At 46.3% G+C, this 12,567-nt stretch overlaps 1 protein-coding gene across 1 annotated transcript in view; it reads left to right on the forward strand.

Annotated features, from left to right (window-relative positions):
* LOC146206901 (cubilin-like) overlaps window positions 1-12,567 on the forward strand; it is a 324,785-nt gene that overhangs the window by 311,416 nt on the left and 802 nt on the right. The gene's annotated exons all lie outside the window — the stretch shown is intronic.

Genomic DNA, 12,567 nt, shown 5'->3' on the forward strand with positions numbered 1-12,567 from the left:
GCCAGTTGGTTCATGCTTACCGCATAAAAAGAACAGCGCAAACAACTGAGACAAAGCAACACAAAATGACAGGACGGACATGGGACGACGAACTCCGGAGAAAGCATGCACAATATAAGCCAAGAACGTAGACCGTGTGACCATAGGCAGGAGCTTCGGGTAAAAACCCACAATGAAGCCATGTCATGTTTTTAAAGGGGCTAACTTAATTTATTCCTTTTTTTTACATCCAAAACTGAAGAAGACGCCCTCTAAGCGGGGCCTAAGGGCGGTGTCAAACCAATAAAACTAAAAACGACTAATAACCGAGGTGAAAGCGGTAAAAACTACGAAGCAAAAGCAGAGCTAAAACCTAAATATTAATATACAATCATTATACCTTATTATTATTCGTTTTAATGTTTTCTCACTTTTTGTAGATGAAAATAATCGCCATCGTAATTTCAGAAATGATGGGATTATGCGAAATAAATTAATTGGCAGCTGGTTTGTACAGCCTCGTCTGTGAGACCCACTTTGACGTGGAGGCTTCCAAACTGCCGGACCGTTCTCAAGAGTGATTAGTATTTCGTGTACTTGACATTAGGCATGCCGCACTGTACGCCTGCAAACTTAGCCTTCCATTAGCTGAAGCTATTGAGTTGGTCATGTTAAACGCCAGGTTAATTCACTACAAATGGTGATCTGTAGGTGTAGGGTAATTGAGCAAGAACAACTCAGACGTTGGAAACTATATAGAGAAAAACCATGGTTCAGGTGTGATTTCATTATCTAGTGTTGAGTATTATCTATCTGAACTGATTCGACAAGTGGTTGTGGAAGAACGAACAAGCTTTATTCAAGGTTATAGCATTTATAGCCGCGTGGCTTGCTACGTAACCGCCGCTACTGCTGATAACATGTGACTTGGCCGATATCTCAGTAAGATGAACACGTGTGCATGATTCACTATTTTCCACCCTTAATGAGGGAAGCGGTCGAGGCGTCGGGTATTCCTTTTTGACCAACGCAGTGTCACTGCCGCGCCGCCGGCCACTGATGCCTCGTTTGTACCGTCCTCAGCTTGTACGTCTGACCGAGTTTGCATGTCAGCACCTGTTTGGCACTGGCTATCGCGGCTGCCGTGCACTTGAGACTCTACCAATACGCTTGGACTACCTTCAGCCTTTGATGGGAGCTGAGGAGGATGAAATTTCCGAGACCCGGGATTTCATACAGGAGAAGTTCAGGGAGGTTGAGGAAGAGGCCATCAGGATTACGAGAGTAAAAGAAAGAGAACTAGAGCTCAAAAGATTGGATTTCCTAATCGCGGAGGTAAAATGCTCCGAGAATAATGCGACTAGTAATCAGGCAAGCTCTGTAACCGATTCTGATCGAAGGTGGGTAGGCATTGTCAGGTGCAGTTTAATGCAAATAAAGCAGCCAAGACTGGCAAGAGAAACGCGTTGGCTAATGCCCCGCCTGGAGAGAAAAGTGAAACAAGATAGCACAAAGAAAGAGGCGATAAAGGAGAGGGATTTTAAAGCTAGGAAACCGCCCGTCTGTTTCTGTTGCCAAGAGCCTGGCCATATTGCGACCGGTTGCCATAAGCCAAGAGTTAAAGAGTTACCTTTTTGCCTCAGCCTAATGTTGACAAGTCGCGAATCATGCAGCCCCCTCGGGGAGAGCGAGTAATAAAAGGAAAAACGCGTAAAGTTCCTAGTAACTTCACTGCTAAAAAGGACGTTGTCCGTCCATTAGACGTTCGGAATGTGGAGTTACCAGGCGAGCGTGCCTGCGAAAGGCAGTTGGTTAAGGAGAGTAGTGTACGTTTGCCCATTGCCCGCGGCGAGATCGGGGAGACATTTGGAGTTGCTCAGACAGAGGCAGCCGTCATGCAAAACCTGCGCGAGCATTATCCGTATGGGTTCTCTGATGACTCGGCTATGTTGGTTAAAGAAAAGGGTCATTGTTTTGGAGACGACGATGTTCGGGAGCTCGCCCGCCTGCGGCCTTAGGATGTGCAGTGGAAGAGAGGCGCGGGAATAGAGGGCAGAAGGGAACCTGAAAGCGACAAGGACTTTCGTGGTTGCAGGTTGCAGGTCACGGTTACATTGGGTTAAGCTTGGCAAAGCTTTACTGGTCCGGGCTCCCTCTCTCATTCTTTTACATTTTTTTATCATATTCTGAGAGGATTAATAAAAGGTCAAAGTTCACTCTCGATCCCTCGACTTTGAAAAATGTTCAGGAGGGGTAGCTGGCGAGGTACAGCGTCGCCCACTCATCGTAGAGTGAACACGCGAGCCGCTCTCTTCAAAAAGCGATCGCAAGTGAAGCTGAGATGCAGGTCACTCTCGATCCTTCGACTTTGCTGCCATGTGCTGCTTTGTTAAGACCACCTGTTTGCGTGTCCACCTTAAGAGTGCACGACCCTGCGCATCGGAAGATGGAAAATTGGATTCGGTGGGAGTTGTTTTAGTTACGTCTAGTGGAGCCTCTAAATGCGCTTGACCAATGTTCTACTATCGTTTTTCGAAGAACTTCTCAAGGTTGACATGGTTTCTAATTAGACAGGAATTACACATAAAAATCCGTCATGTGACATCAAAAGGAAGCTACACAGCTTCCACAGGAACTTGATACTTGGAGAACTTTCTTTTACGAGGTTCGAACCCAGAAGCACTGGCTCCAACTGTGCTGACCACCACCACAATAGGAGCCCTCAGGGTGGATTTCTATTATGCATTTGCTGTTTCTGTGAATGGAGTCAGTATGGTTTCATTCATAGCGGTATTGCTTCAATGGGGTAGAGGCTAATGAGCCTTTACACCCTACGACCAAAGTGCGTGGCCATAGAGCGCCGCGCAGATAGCAATAAAAAACGAATAGATAGCTGAGCCCAGGTTAGAAACAAATCATAGCTCGGTTAGGCACAGGTTTCAACTGCAAAACCGTAAACAAAGCGGTACAGGCAGATATGGGCTGGCTATCTCTCAAAGCCCACAAAGGTCAGAGTAAAATAATACGGCGATCCATCCCTTGGATCCCTAGCCTAGCGCTCTACCAACTGCGCCACGCCCCGGATCGTGAAACGCTCATAATAATTCCCCTTGTCTACAATGAGGACGATAGCGGGATTCCGCGAGTGACAGATACTGCACCTTGCCTTTCCTGTAAACGAATTATAGAACGCCGGTGAACGTTTAGTGAAATGTTGACTGTGTTCGACAAGGGGCGCGCGATGTACCGTCATGACAGGTCATGATATCACCAGGCGATTCATACATATATGAAGCTGACCCCGTCGGGGGTCTGATCTAGGCGTCCATGCGGCGCATTTCATTTTCCGCTTCCTCGAACGCCGCACCACACAGCAGACAGAACCAGACCCATATGCCTAGGAGGCGTTAGTACAGCAGGCATCAACGGCGTTTGAAATTGACTTACAGGATAGAAAAAGCGCAGTATCTGTGACGATTCTTCGCGGACACATCTACCACGCCGTAAACAAAGGGAGGAAGGTGGGAGTGAAAGACAGGGAGATAGCGGTGTCGTAGTAGAGGGCTACGATCCACCGCGCTGTTATGGCTTTGGTCTGATTGTACTTTAGAGGTCCAAAGTGCCCTCTAAAGTTTTTATATGAGGAAATTGGACAGTAACAGGAGTGGAGCTTAAGGATGTAAAAACCTAAACACAAAAAGCGTTCACACACAATAGTGGTAAACAACTAGGAAACTAAACAGTAAGTATGCAGAGCGCAAGGACGGAGGAATAAAGAACTCTGAACCGCAGGTAAAAACATAGAAAGTAAAAAATTGGAAAAATGCTTTGGAAGATGAAGCAGCAGGTTAACGAAAGTGAAAATGTCAGATCATCAAGGAATCTTTTTTTGATAACTCAAGACGCAGTGCATTACATTTTGAATCTAGATCAGGATGCCTTAGAATAAGCTTGAAAAAGAAATTTATCTAACAAGCTGACACATCTGGAGTCTGGTAAATCCATAGAAACAATTGAATATCCATCCAGATAGCGATGCAGCCAGAGTAACTCTACCTGAGGCGTCTCTACACCTAAGTGACCAGTGGCCCAGAGAATGAATCTCATGTGGAAGTTAGCAAAAAGCGATTCGAAGATTCATGGCTGAAGAGCAAAAAGATAACATAATGTTAGAAAGATGTAAATAAAATTCGGTAACTGAAATGACTAAAGAGTTGACAAATTTATAACAACATACAAGATAAAAGAAAAAAAGCCGAGCATGGTGGAAACTGCCACCTCATCTCAAAGGGGCACCTCTTATATCCCCCCTGTCCGTCCACCCGCTCATCCATCCATCAATCCTTCCGCCAATCCGTCCATTCCTCAGCCAGTCAGTCTACTTATCCTTCCGTCCATTCGATGGATGCCGGTGCATAGATGGCAGGACCGACAAACGAATGGATGGATGGATGGATGGATGGATGGATGGATGGATGGATGGATGGATGGATGGATGGATGGATGGATGGATGGATGGATGGATGGATGGATGGATGGATGGATGGATGGATGGATGGATGGATGGATGGATGGATGGATGGACGGACGGACGGACGGACGGACGGATGGATGGATGGATGGATGGACGGACGGACGGACGGACGGACGGATCAATGGATGGATGGATGGATGGATGGATGGATGGATGGATGGATGGATGGATGGATGGATGGATGGATGGATGGATGGATGGATGGATGGATGGATGGATGGATGGATGGATGGATGGATGGATGGATGGATGGACGGACGGACGGACGGACGGACGGATGGATGGATGGATGGATGGACGGACGGACGGACGGACGGACGGATCAATGGATGGATGGATGGATGGATGGATGGATGGATGGATGGATGGATGGATGGATGGATGGATGGATGGATGGATGGATGGATGGATGGATGGATGGATGGATGGATGGACGGACGGACGGACGGACGGACGGACGGATGGATGGATGGATGGATGGATGGATGGATGGATGGATGGATGGATGGATGGATGGATGGATGGATGGATGGATGGATGGATGGATGGATGGATGGATGGATGGATGGATGGATGGATGGATGGATGGATGGAAGGCCTCTCCCATATTTCTCCACTTAACCCGGTTCTGTGCTAGCTGCATCCACTTGACCCCTGCGAACTTCTTAATCTCATCCGCCCACCTAACTTTCTGCCGCCCCCTGCTACGCTTTCCTTCCCTTTGAATCTAGTTTCTTAACCTAAGCGACCATCCGTTATCTTCTCTTCGCACTAGACGTCCTGCCCATGTCCATTTCTTCTTAATTTACACTAGAATGTCGGTAACTTGAGTTATTTCTCTTACCCACTCTGCACGCTTCCTATCTCTTAAAGTTACCCCTACCATTTTTCGTTCCATAGCCCTCTGGCTTGTCCTCAACTTAAGTAGAACTCTCTTGGTTAGCCTCCATGTTTCCGCCGCATAGGTGCGTACAGGTAACATGCAACTTTTGTATACTTTCCCCTTGAGCGATACCGGTAAGCTCCTAGTCATAATCTGCGAGTGCTTGCCAAATGCGCTCCATCCCAATCTTATTCTTCTTGTTATTTCCTTTTCATGGTCCGGATCTGCGGTTACTACCTGTCTTAAGTAGATATATTCGTCTACTACTTCCAGTACTTCGCTACCTAATGTAAACTACTGTTCCTTCCCGAGGCTGTTGAGCATTACCTTAATCTTCTGCATATTGATTTTCAAGCCTACCTTTCTACTTTTTCTGTCTAGGTCATCAATCATTATTTGCAGTTCATCCCCCGAGTTGCTTAGCAAGGCAATGTCATCAGCAAATCGCAGATTACTGAAGTATTCTCCATGTACCCTTATCCCTAACTGCTCCCATTCCAAGTCTCTGAATACTTCCTCTAAGCAGGCTGTGAATAGTACTGGGGAGATTGTGTCTTCTTTCCTAACACCTTTCTTTATGGGAATTTTGATACCTTCTTTATGCAGAACTATGGTTGCTGTGCAGCCACTATATATATCTTCCAGCACATTCACGTACGGCTCGTCTACCCCCTGATTTCACAATGCCTGCATCACCGCCGAGTTTTCAACTGAGTAAAATGCTTTTTCGTAATCAATGAATGCTATGTATAAGGGCTGGTTATATTCCGAGCATTTTTCTATCACCTGATTTATGGTATGGATATGATCGATAGTAGAGTACCGTTTCCGAAAACCTGCTTGATCCTTTGCTTGATTGCAGTCTAAGGCTGTCCTGATTCTATTAGCGATTACCTTGGTAAACACCTTATACGTAACAGACAGTAAGCTGATTGGTCTGTAATTTTTAAGGTCGTTAGAGACCCTTTCTTATGAATGAGGATAATTTTTGCATTCTTCCATGGTTCCGGTACCGTCGATGACACTAGGCATTGCGTATACAGGGTGGCCAGTTTTTCTAGCACGATATCCCCCCCGTCCTTCAGCAAATCTGCAGTTATCTGATCCTCACCAGCTGATTTCCCTCTTTTCATAGTTCCTAGTGCTTTCTTGACCTCGTCCTTCGTCACTGGTGCAATGTCTGACTGTTTTTCCCTACCGCCAATATCAATATGGTCGTGACTGCTTTGGCTAGTGTAGAGATCTGTATAGAACTCCTCGGCTACTTTGACTATCTTGTCCATATTCGTGATGATTTTGCCCGCCTTATCCCATATCGCATACATCTGGTTTTTGCCTGTGCCCAATTTCTTCTTTACCGCTTTAAGGCTTCTCCCAATGTTTACAGCATGCTCAATTTTTTCCATGTTATACTTCCTGATATCGGCCACCTTGCGCTTATTGATTAGCTTTGAGATCTCGGCCAATTCGATCTGGTCTGTTGAATTGGAAGCTTTCATACTCTGGCGTTTCTTAATCAAATCTTTCGTCTCCTTAGAGAGCTTACCGGTATCCTCTCTAACTATCCTACCGCCTACTTCTACCGCGCACTCAGTAATGATATCTCTGAAATTATTGTTCATTGCTTCTAGGGTAATGTCGCCATCCTCGGTTAGAGCTGAATACCGATTCCGTTGCGAGATCCTGAACTCTTCTGCCCTCCCTCTTACCGCTAATTCGTTGATGGGTTTCATTCTTACTAATCTGTTGCGTTCCTTTTTCAGATTTAGGCTAATTCGGGACCTCACCATCCTGTGGTCACTGCATCGCACTTTCCTGATAACCTCTACATCTTGCATAATGGCGGCGGTTGAACACATTATGAAGTCGATTTCATTTTTAGTCTGCCCGTTAGGATTTTTCCATGTCCATTTCCGGTTCTTCCGTTTGCTGAAGAAGGTATTTATGATTCGTAATTTATTGCGCTCTGCGAACTCAACTAGAAACTGCCCCCTGCAATTCCTAGAACCAATGCCATAGTCACCTACTGTCTGGTCTCCTGCCTGCTTTTTAGAAAGTCACGCACGGCGCCGTCGTTCGCCGCGCTCGCACGTTCCACCCCCGCGGTAATTGTGTAACGTACCTCAGCCTGCTCGCGGCATCCCGTGCTGCAAGCGTTGCAAACTCGTGTACTTTCATAGCTAAGGCCGCGTATTTTTTGACGTTCTGCTCAGCAACAAGCCGTTCAAACGATACTGTAGGCAAGACAAGGCTTCAGTACGCAGTCGCTGCGCTGTCGGCCGTAATCGAAGACGTCGGGCGGCACCATAATCTATGCATCGATCTTTAAACGTGATGCAGTGGGCAAATGAATAACTTTGTGAAGCAGACCCGCTCGTACGTTTCACGCACTCGGGCGCCGACGAGTAGCTTCCGTCAACAGACGCCGTCATAATCTCGGTTAACGACGCAAACCGAGGTCGTCAAGCTCGGTTTGCGGTAGCCACGGTTAGTGGTGCAACCATGGTTTGGTCCGCCGTGTAACATAGGATAACCAAGGGTTCGCGGTTACACTAACCGTCGCTGCGCGAACTGGCGAACTCCTCAGGCGTGTGCGAGCGAGGACGGGTTCGCGCGAGTACGCCAGCGAGCGAGCGCTCGGCAACCGGAAGTTTGTCGAAGTGACGTATGTCTGGGCGGAGCTTTGAACTTGCTTGTATTCTTTGTTTTTTTATGGCTCCCTTCGGCGTACGAGTTGAGAGGGAAAATTGGAAGGGTCATTTTAATCGCCGATATCTCTGGTGTTGCAGAAGCTAGATCGAAAATTTTTGCGGGAGAATGATGGGTGGTTCAATAACTATCAGTGTTATGGCGTTGTTTACCCTTCTTTGTGACCCCTTTCAGGGGACCTTTAATGTTCGTACTTTTCAACTTTAGTTCGTAAGACGATGTCCTATATATGGAATGAGTTTTGTCGTTGTATGCATCAATTTAAATATTAGCTGATATATTACAAATATATTGTATAATTTACTGACAGGTATGTACGTGAAGTTGGCGGTGCGGGTGCTGCGGCCTTCTCAAGCTGCAAAGCGGCAGCGTTTTCTGCACGCCGGCATCATGTATTTATGATGCGAATAAGGTTGTTGTTATAATTTTTATTATTTTTATCTGTAGTAGCCGATGTATCCAGGACGACAACAACATTGGCTTTAGTAAAGAGCAATCAGACGTTGCGCAAGTAGCAAAAAACGAGGTTAAAAACCGTTTAGAAGACATGAAAAGGGGAAAAGCACCTGCGGAGTTTCAGGTACCTACAGATTTGTTGAAGGACTGTGCAGCATCGTGCTCGAAAAAACGGGCCACCTTCTATAAGCAATATCTCATAAATCAACGGTACCGTTTTATGAAAGAATGGTTATATTATCTTAATCCATAAAAAGGGGACGCTAAGAGCTTCACAAATTACACAATGATCAGCTAACTATCCGTTACGTGCAAAGTATTTAATAAGGTAATAGCTAATAGAATGAGGGCAACATTAGATTTTTATTAAAGAAAAGATCGGGCAGATTTTCGAGATGGTACTCTGGCATTGATCATATCCATACTATCAACCGGCATATAGAACATTGCTCGGAACATAACCAGCCCCTATGAAACATTCATTGCTCACGAGAAACTATTTCACTCAGTTGGAACCTCTGTCATCTTGGAAGGATGCGAAATCAGGGCATAAATGCGCCATACGCGAACGTACTGGAAGATATCTGCAGTGGTTACATAGCAATTATGTGCGCTATAAAGAATAAAGTAAAATTCCAATTAGAAAGAGTTTTAGGCAAACATACACTATGTCTTCAGTACTATTCACTGCTTGCTTAGAGGAAATATTACGATAGGTGAAGAATAGGCAGAACATCGACTAAGAAAATAACAGTACTGATTTTCCGGCTGCTGCATGGTGCCTTGTTCACAAACAGAAAACAGGGAATAGCAGGGTATTTGGTCTTAAAGGGCTAGGAATTAAGGGGCCGGTCAATGGGATGAAGTGCGTAATCTGTTTAAAGGGATTCCAGATACACGTGGCGGCGAAGTTTCCTTCTTGTTTTTAAAATGCCAGTAAACAATTTTTGGCTTGCATTTTGGGGCCTATGACGTTGAGGTGCAACATGTTCCAGCCAAAAGGCTGGGGCAAGCTGTGGTCAAGGTGAAAGACAGCCTGCCAAAAGAAAACTTCCCTGGTATACCATGCGGAGACTGTGATCATGCTCATGTGGGTGGAAACCTTGTTCAGTGGAAACACCCCCGGAATGAAGTTACGAACAAAAACGCGTCATTACTTTCATTTTCTTGGTTGGTGTTCTGCCTCTTCATGCAGATGCACGTGCAGACGGGGTTTCGTCAAAACCGTCACTTCATTCAGATAGTTGGATTGGGAACCGCCAGATATAAAGATTAAAGGGGCCATGAAAAGCTATTTACTAGAATTATAAAACGCGCACTAGCAATCGTTTGATATTCAATCAATCCTCTCTGAAACACAAAAAATGTTAAGCTAGCTTCATTAGCACCGACCATATGGGCTATCAAAAATGATGCTTCTCCTCTTCCCCTCATCATCATCATCATCATCAGCCTGAATATACCCACTGCAGGGTGAAGGCCTCTCCCATATTTCTCCAATTAACCTGGTTCTGCGCTAGCTGCATCCACTTGACCCCTGCGAACTTCTTAATCTCACCCGCCCACCTAACTTTCTGCCGCCCCCTGCTATGCTTTCCTTCCCTTGGAATCCAGTTTGTTACCCTAAGCGACCATCGGTTATCCTTTCTTCGCACTACATGTCCTGCCCAACTACCCTCAACTCAACCCAAAAGAATAAGTAGTGAGGGCACCCAACCTTGTCCCGTCCCGCTCGCCTTACTAATACCCTCTTTACACGGGCAGAGTTAACCATGGTTAGCGTAACTGTGCTTACGTTAAACCGTGCTTAGCCCATTTACACGGCAGACAAACCATGGTTACACCCCTAACCGCGGTTATCGCAAACCGAGTTTGGCGACCTCGGTTTGCGTTGTTAACCGAGGTTATGGCGGCGTCTGTTGTCGGAGGCTGCTCGTCGGCAGCTGAGTGCGCGAAGCGTACGAGCGTGTCTGCTTCAACAGTGTGTACTCCTTTGCCAGTATTAAATAGGCGGTGTCTACTGTGCCACCCGGCGTCTTCGGTTACTGCCTCCAGCCAAGCGTCTGCGTACTGAAGCCCCGTCCTGTGTCTGCAGTATAGTTCGCGCGGCTTGGTGGTGAGCGCGGAACGTCAAAAAATGCGCGGTGTTAGCTTTATCATGAACGTGCACAAGTTCGCAACGCTTGCAGCGCGGGATGCTGCGAGCAGGCTGAGGTACGTTACACTTACCGCGGCGGTGAAGCGTGCGAGCGCGGCGAACGACGGCGGGGTGTGTAACCCCCGAGTCGTCGATAGGCCTAAATTATTATCTTCTAAGCAGCGGCGGTCGGCGCTTTGGAATTGATCAACGCTGTCGAAATTGTGTACTCATGGAACTTCCTTATTGTGAATCCTATTGCCACCGTAAAATAACGATATGATTAACTTTGGCGATGCATTAATCGCAGAGCTAGTATAAACAGAGCGATGAGCCGCAATGCACCGGCGGCAGCTGGCTTGAGCAGAAACTTGATAGTGTCGCGCTTATCGGTCTTGCCAGCAATTTGCCGCTGGTCAGTGATCATCAAGAGTGATTCAATCCTGATATTCGGTTCAGTATTCCAGATGCCAATAAATTTAGCACGCTGTATTTAGCTCTGACTTCAGCGCTAGCGAGCCGCCGTGTCTTTCGCGTACGGTCTGCGGGAGGAGGGGCCAACGCGGCGGTGTTTACGGTGGTCGATGAGGTGCTGCCATCGTGCGGGGCTTGACCGCGCTGTTGACGCCTTGTCTAATGGCACTCCGGAAACTGCGTTATAAATAATATCTTTGTAAATGCTGCTTCGTTCCGCAGATCACCGCCTCGTTTCGGTTGTACTTTATGGGCAATGGCGGCCGTAACCGAGAACGGCGGCGAGCTGTGTAAGCACAGCTAACCGCGATTGGTGGTTAACCGTGGTTAAGTTCGGTTAACCGTAACCGTGGTTAAGCCGGCCGTGTAAAGAGAGTATTAGAAGCGTCCCCACTGACGTAAGTGAGGAGGTATGCGTGCTGTGATGTGTCGTCCAAATCGGGAGCGAGCGGTAACCGGGACCACTTTTTTATAAACTTTCAAGTTATCGGCTGCACGCAAAGCTTTGAAATCTGAATCGAACACTCACAAAGACCACCTCTATAAGTTGTTGCATTAGAATGTTCGCCAAAGTTGAATTTCAAGAGACCTTTAATGAAGAATGTCTCTGTAATCTGAGATTCTCTGATGACATTGCCTTGCTGTGTAGCTCATATGACGAGCTGAAAAGTATGGTTGACGTACACATACAGGCAAAGTAGAAAAGCAGATCTGAAATGAATATGCAGAAGGCTAAAGTATTGTGCAACGGTTTGGGGAACGAACAGCAGTTTGTGATAGGTAGCGAGGGGCTGGAAGTAGGATACCTGGGATTAATATAAGCAGTGTCAGCAGGTAGTAAACACGAATTAGAAATTGCTATAAGAATCAATTGGGTTAGACGCATTTAGCAAGTACTATCAGCTCAGGTTACCAGTATCGCTCAAGAGGAAAGTATAATATCTTACCAGTACTCGTCTATGGGGCAGAAACGTGGAGGCTAACGAGAACAGTTCAACTGGGTCCACAAAGCAAGGCAATGCAAAGAAGAATGGTGGATGTAACTTTAGGAGACCGGAGGTGTGCCGATCGGATCAGGGAACAAAAGTTAATGACATTCTATTAAAAGTCAAAAAACAAAAGGCATGTAAGGTCATGTAAGGTAAAGACAAGATAACAGGTGGTTGCTTAGGGTGACTGAGTGGATTACAGTTGAAGGCAAGCGCAGCTGAAGACCGGGAATGTTAGATGGGCGGATGAAGCCAGAAACTTCTCAAGAATAAAAAAAATCAAATGGCACTGGACCATGTTAACTTATAGATATAGAAGAGGCCTTCGCCCTGTATTGGGTATAGTTAGGCTGGTGATCATGATAAGGATGATGAATTCCAATTGCTGTCAAGCAAGTGTGGCGAA

The sequence above is a fragment of the Amblyomma maculatum genome, chromosome 1 (assembly GCF_055883805.1).
Source record: "Amblyomma maculatum isolate TAMU_Amacu chromosome 1, ASM5588380v1, whole genome shotgun sequence".
Taxonomy (NCBI): Eukaryota; Metazoa; Arthropoda; class Arachnida; order Ixodida; family Ixodidae; genus Amblyomma; species Amblyomma maculatum.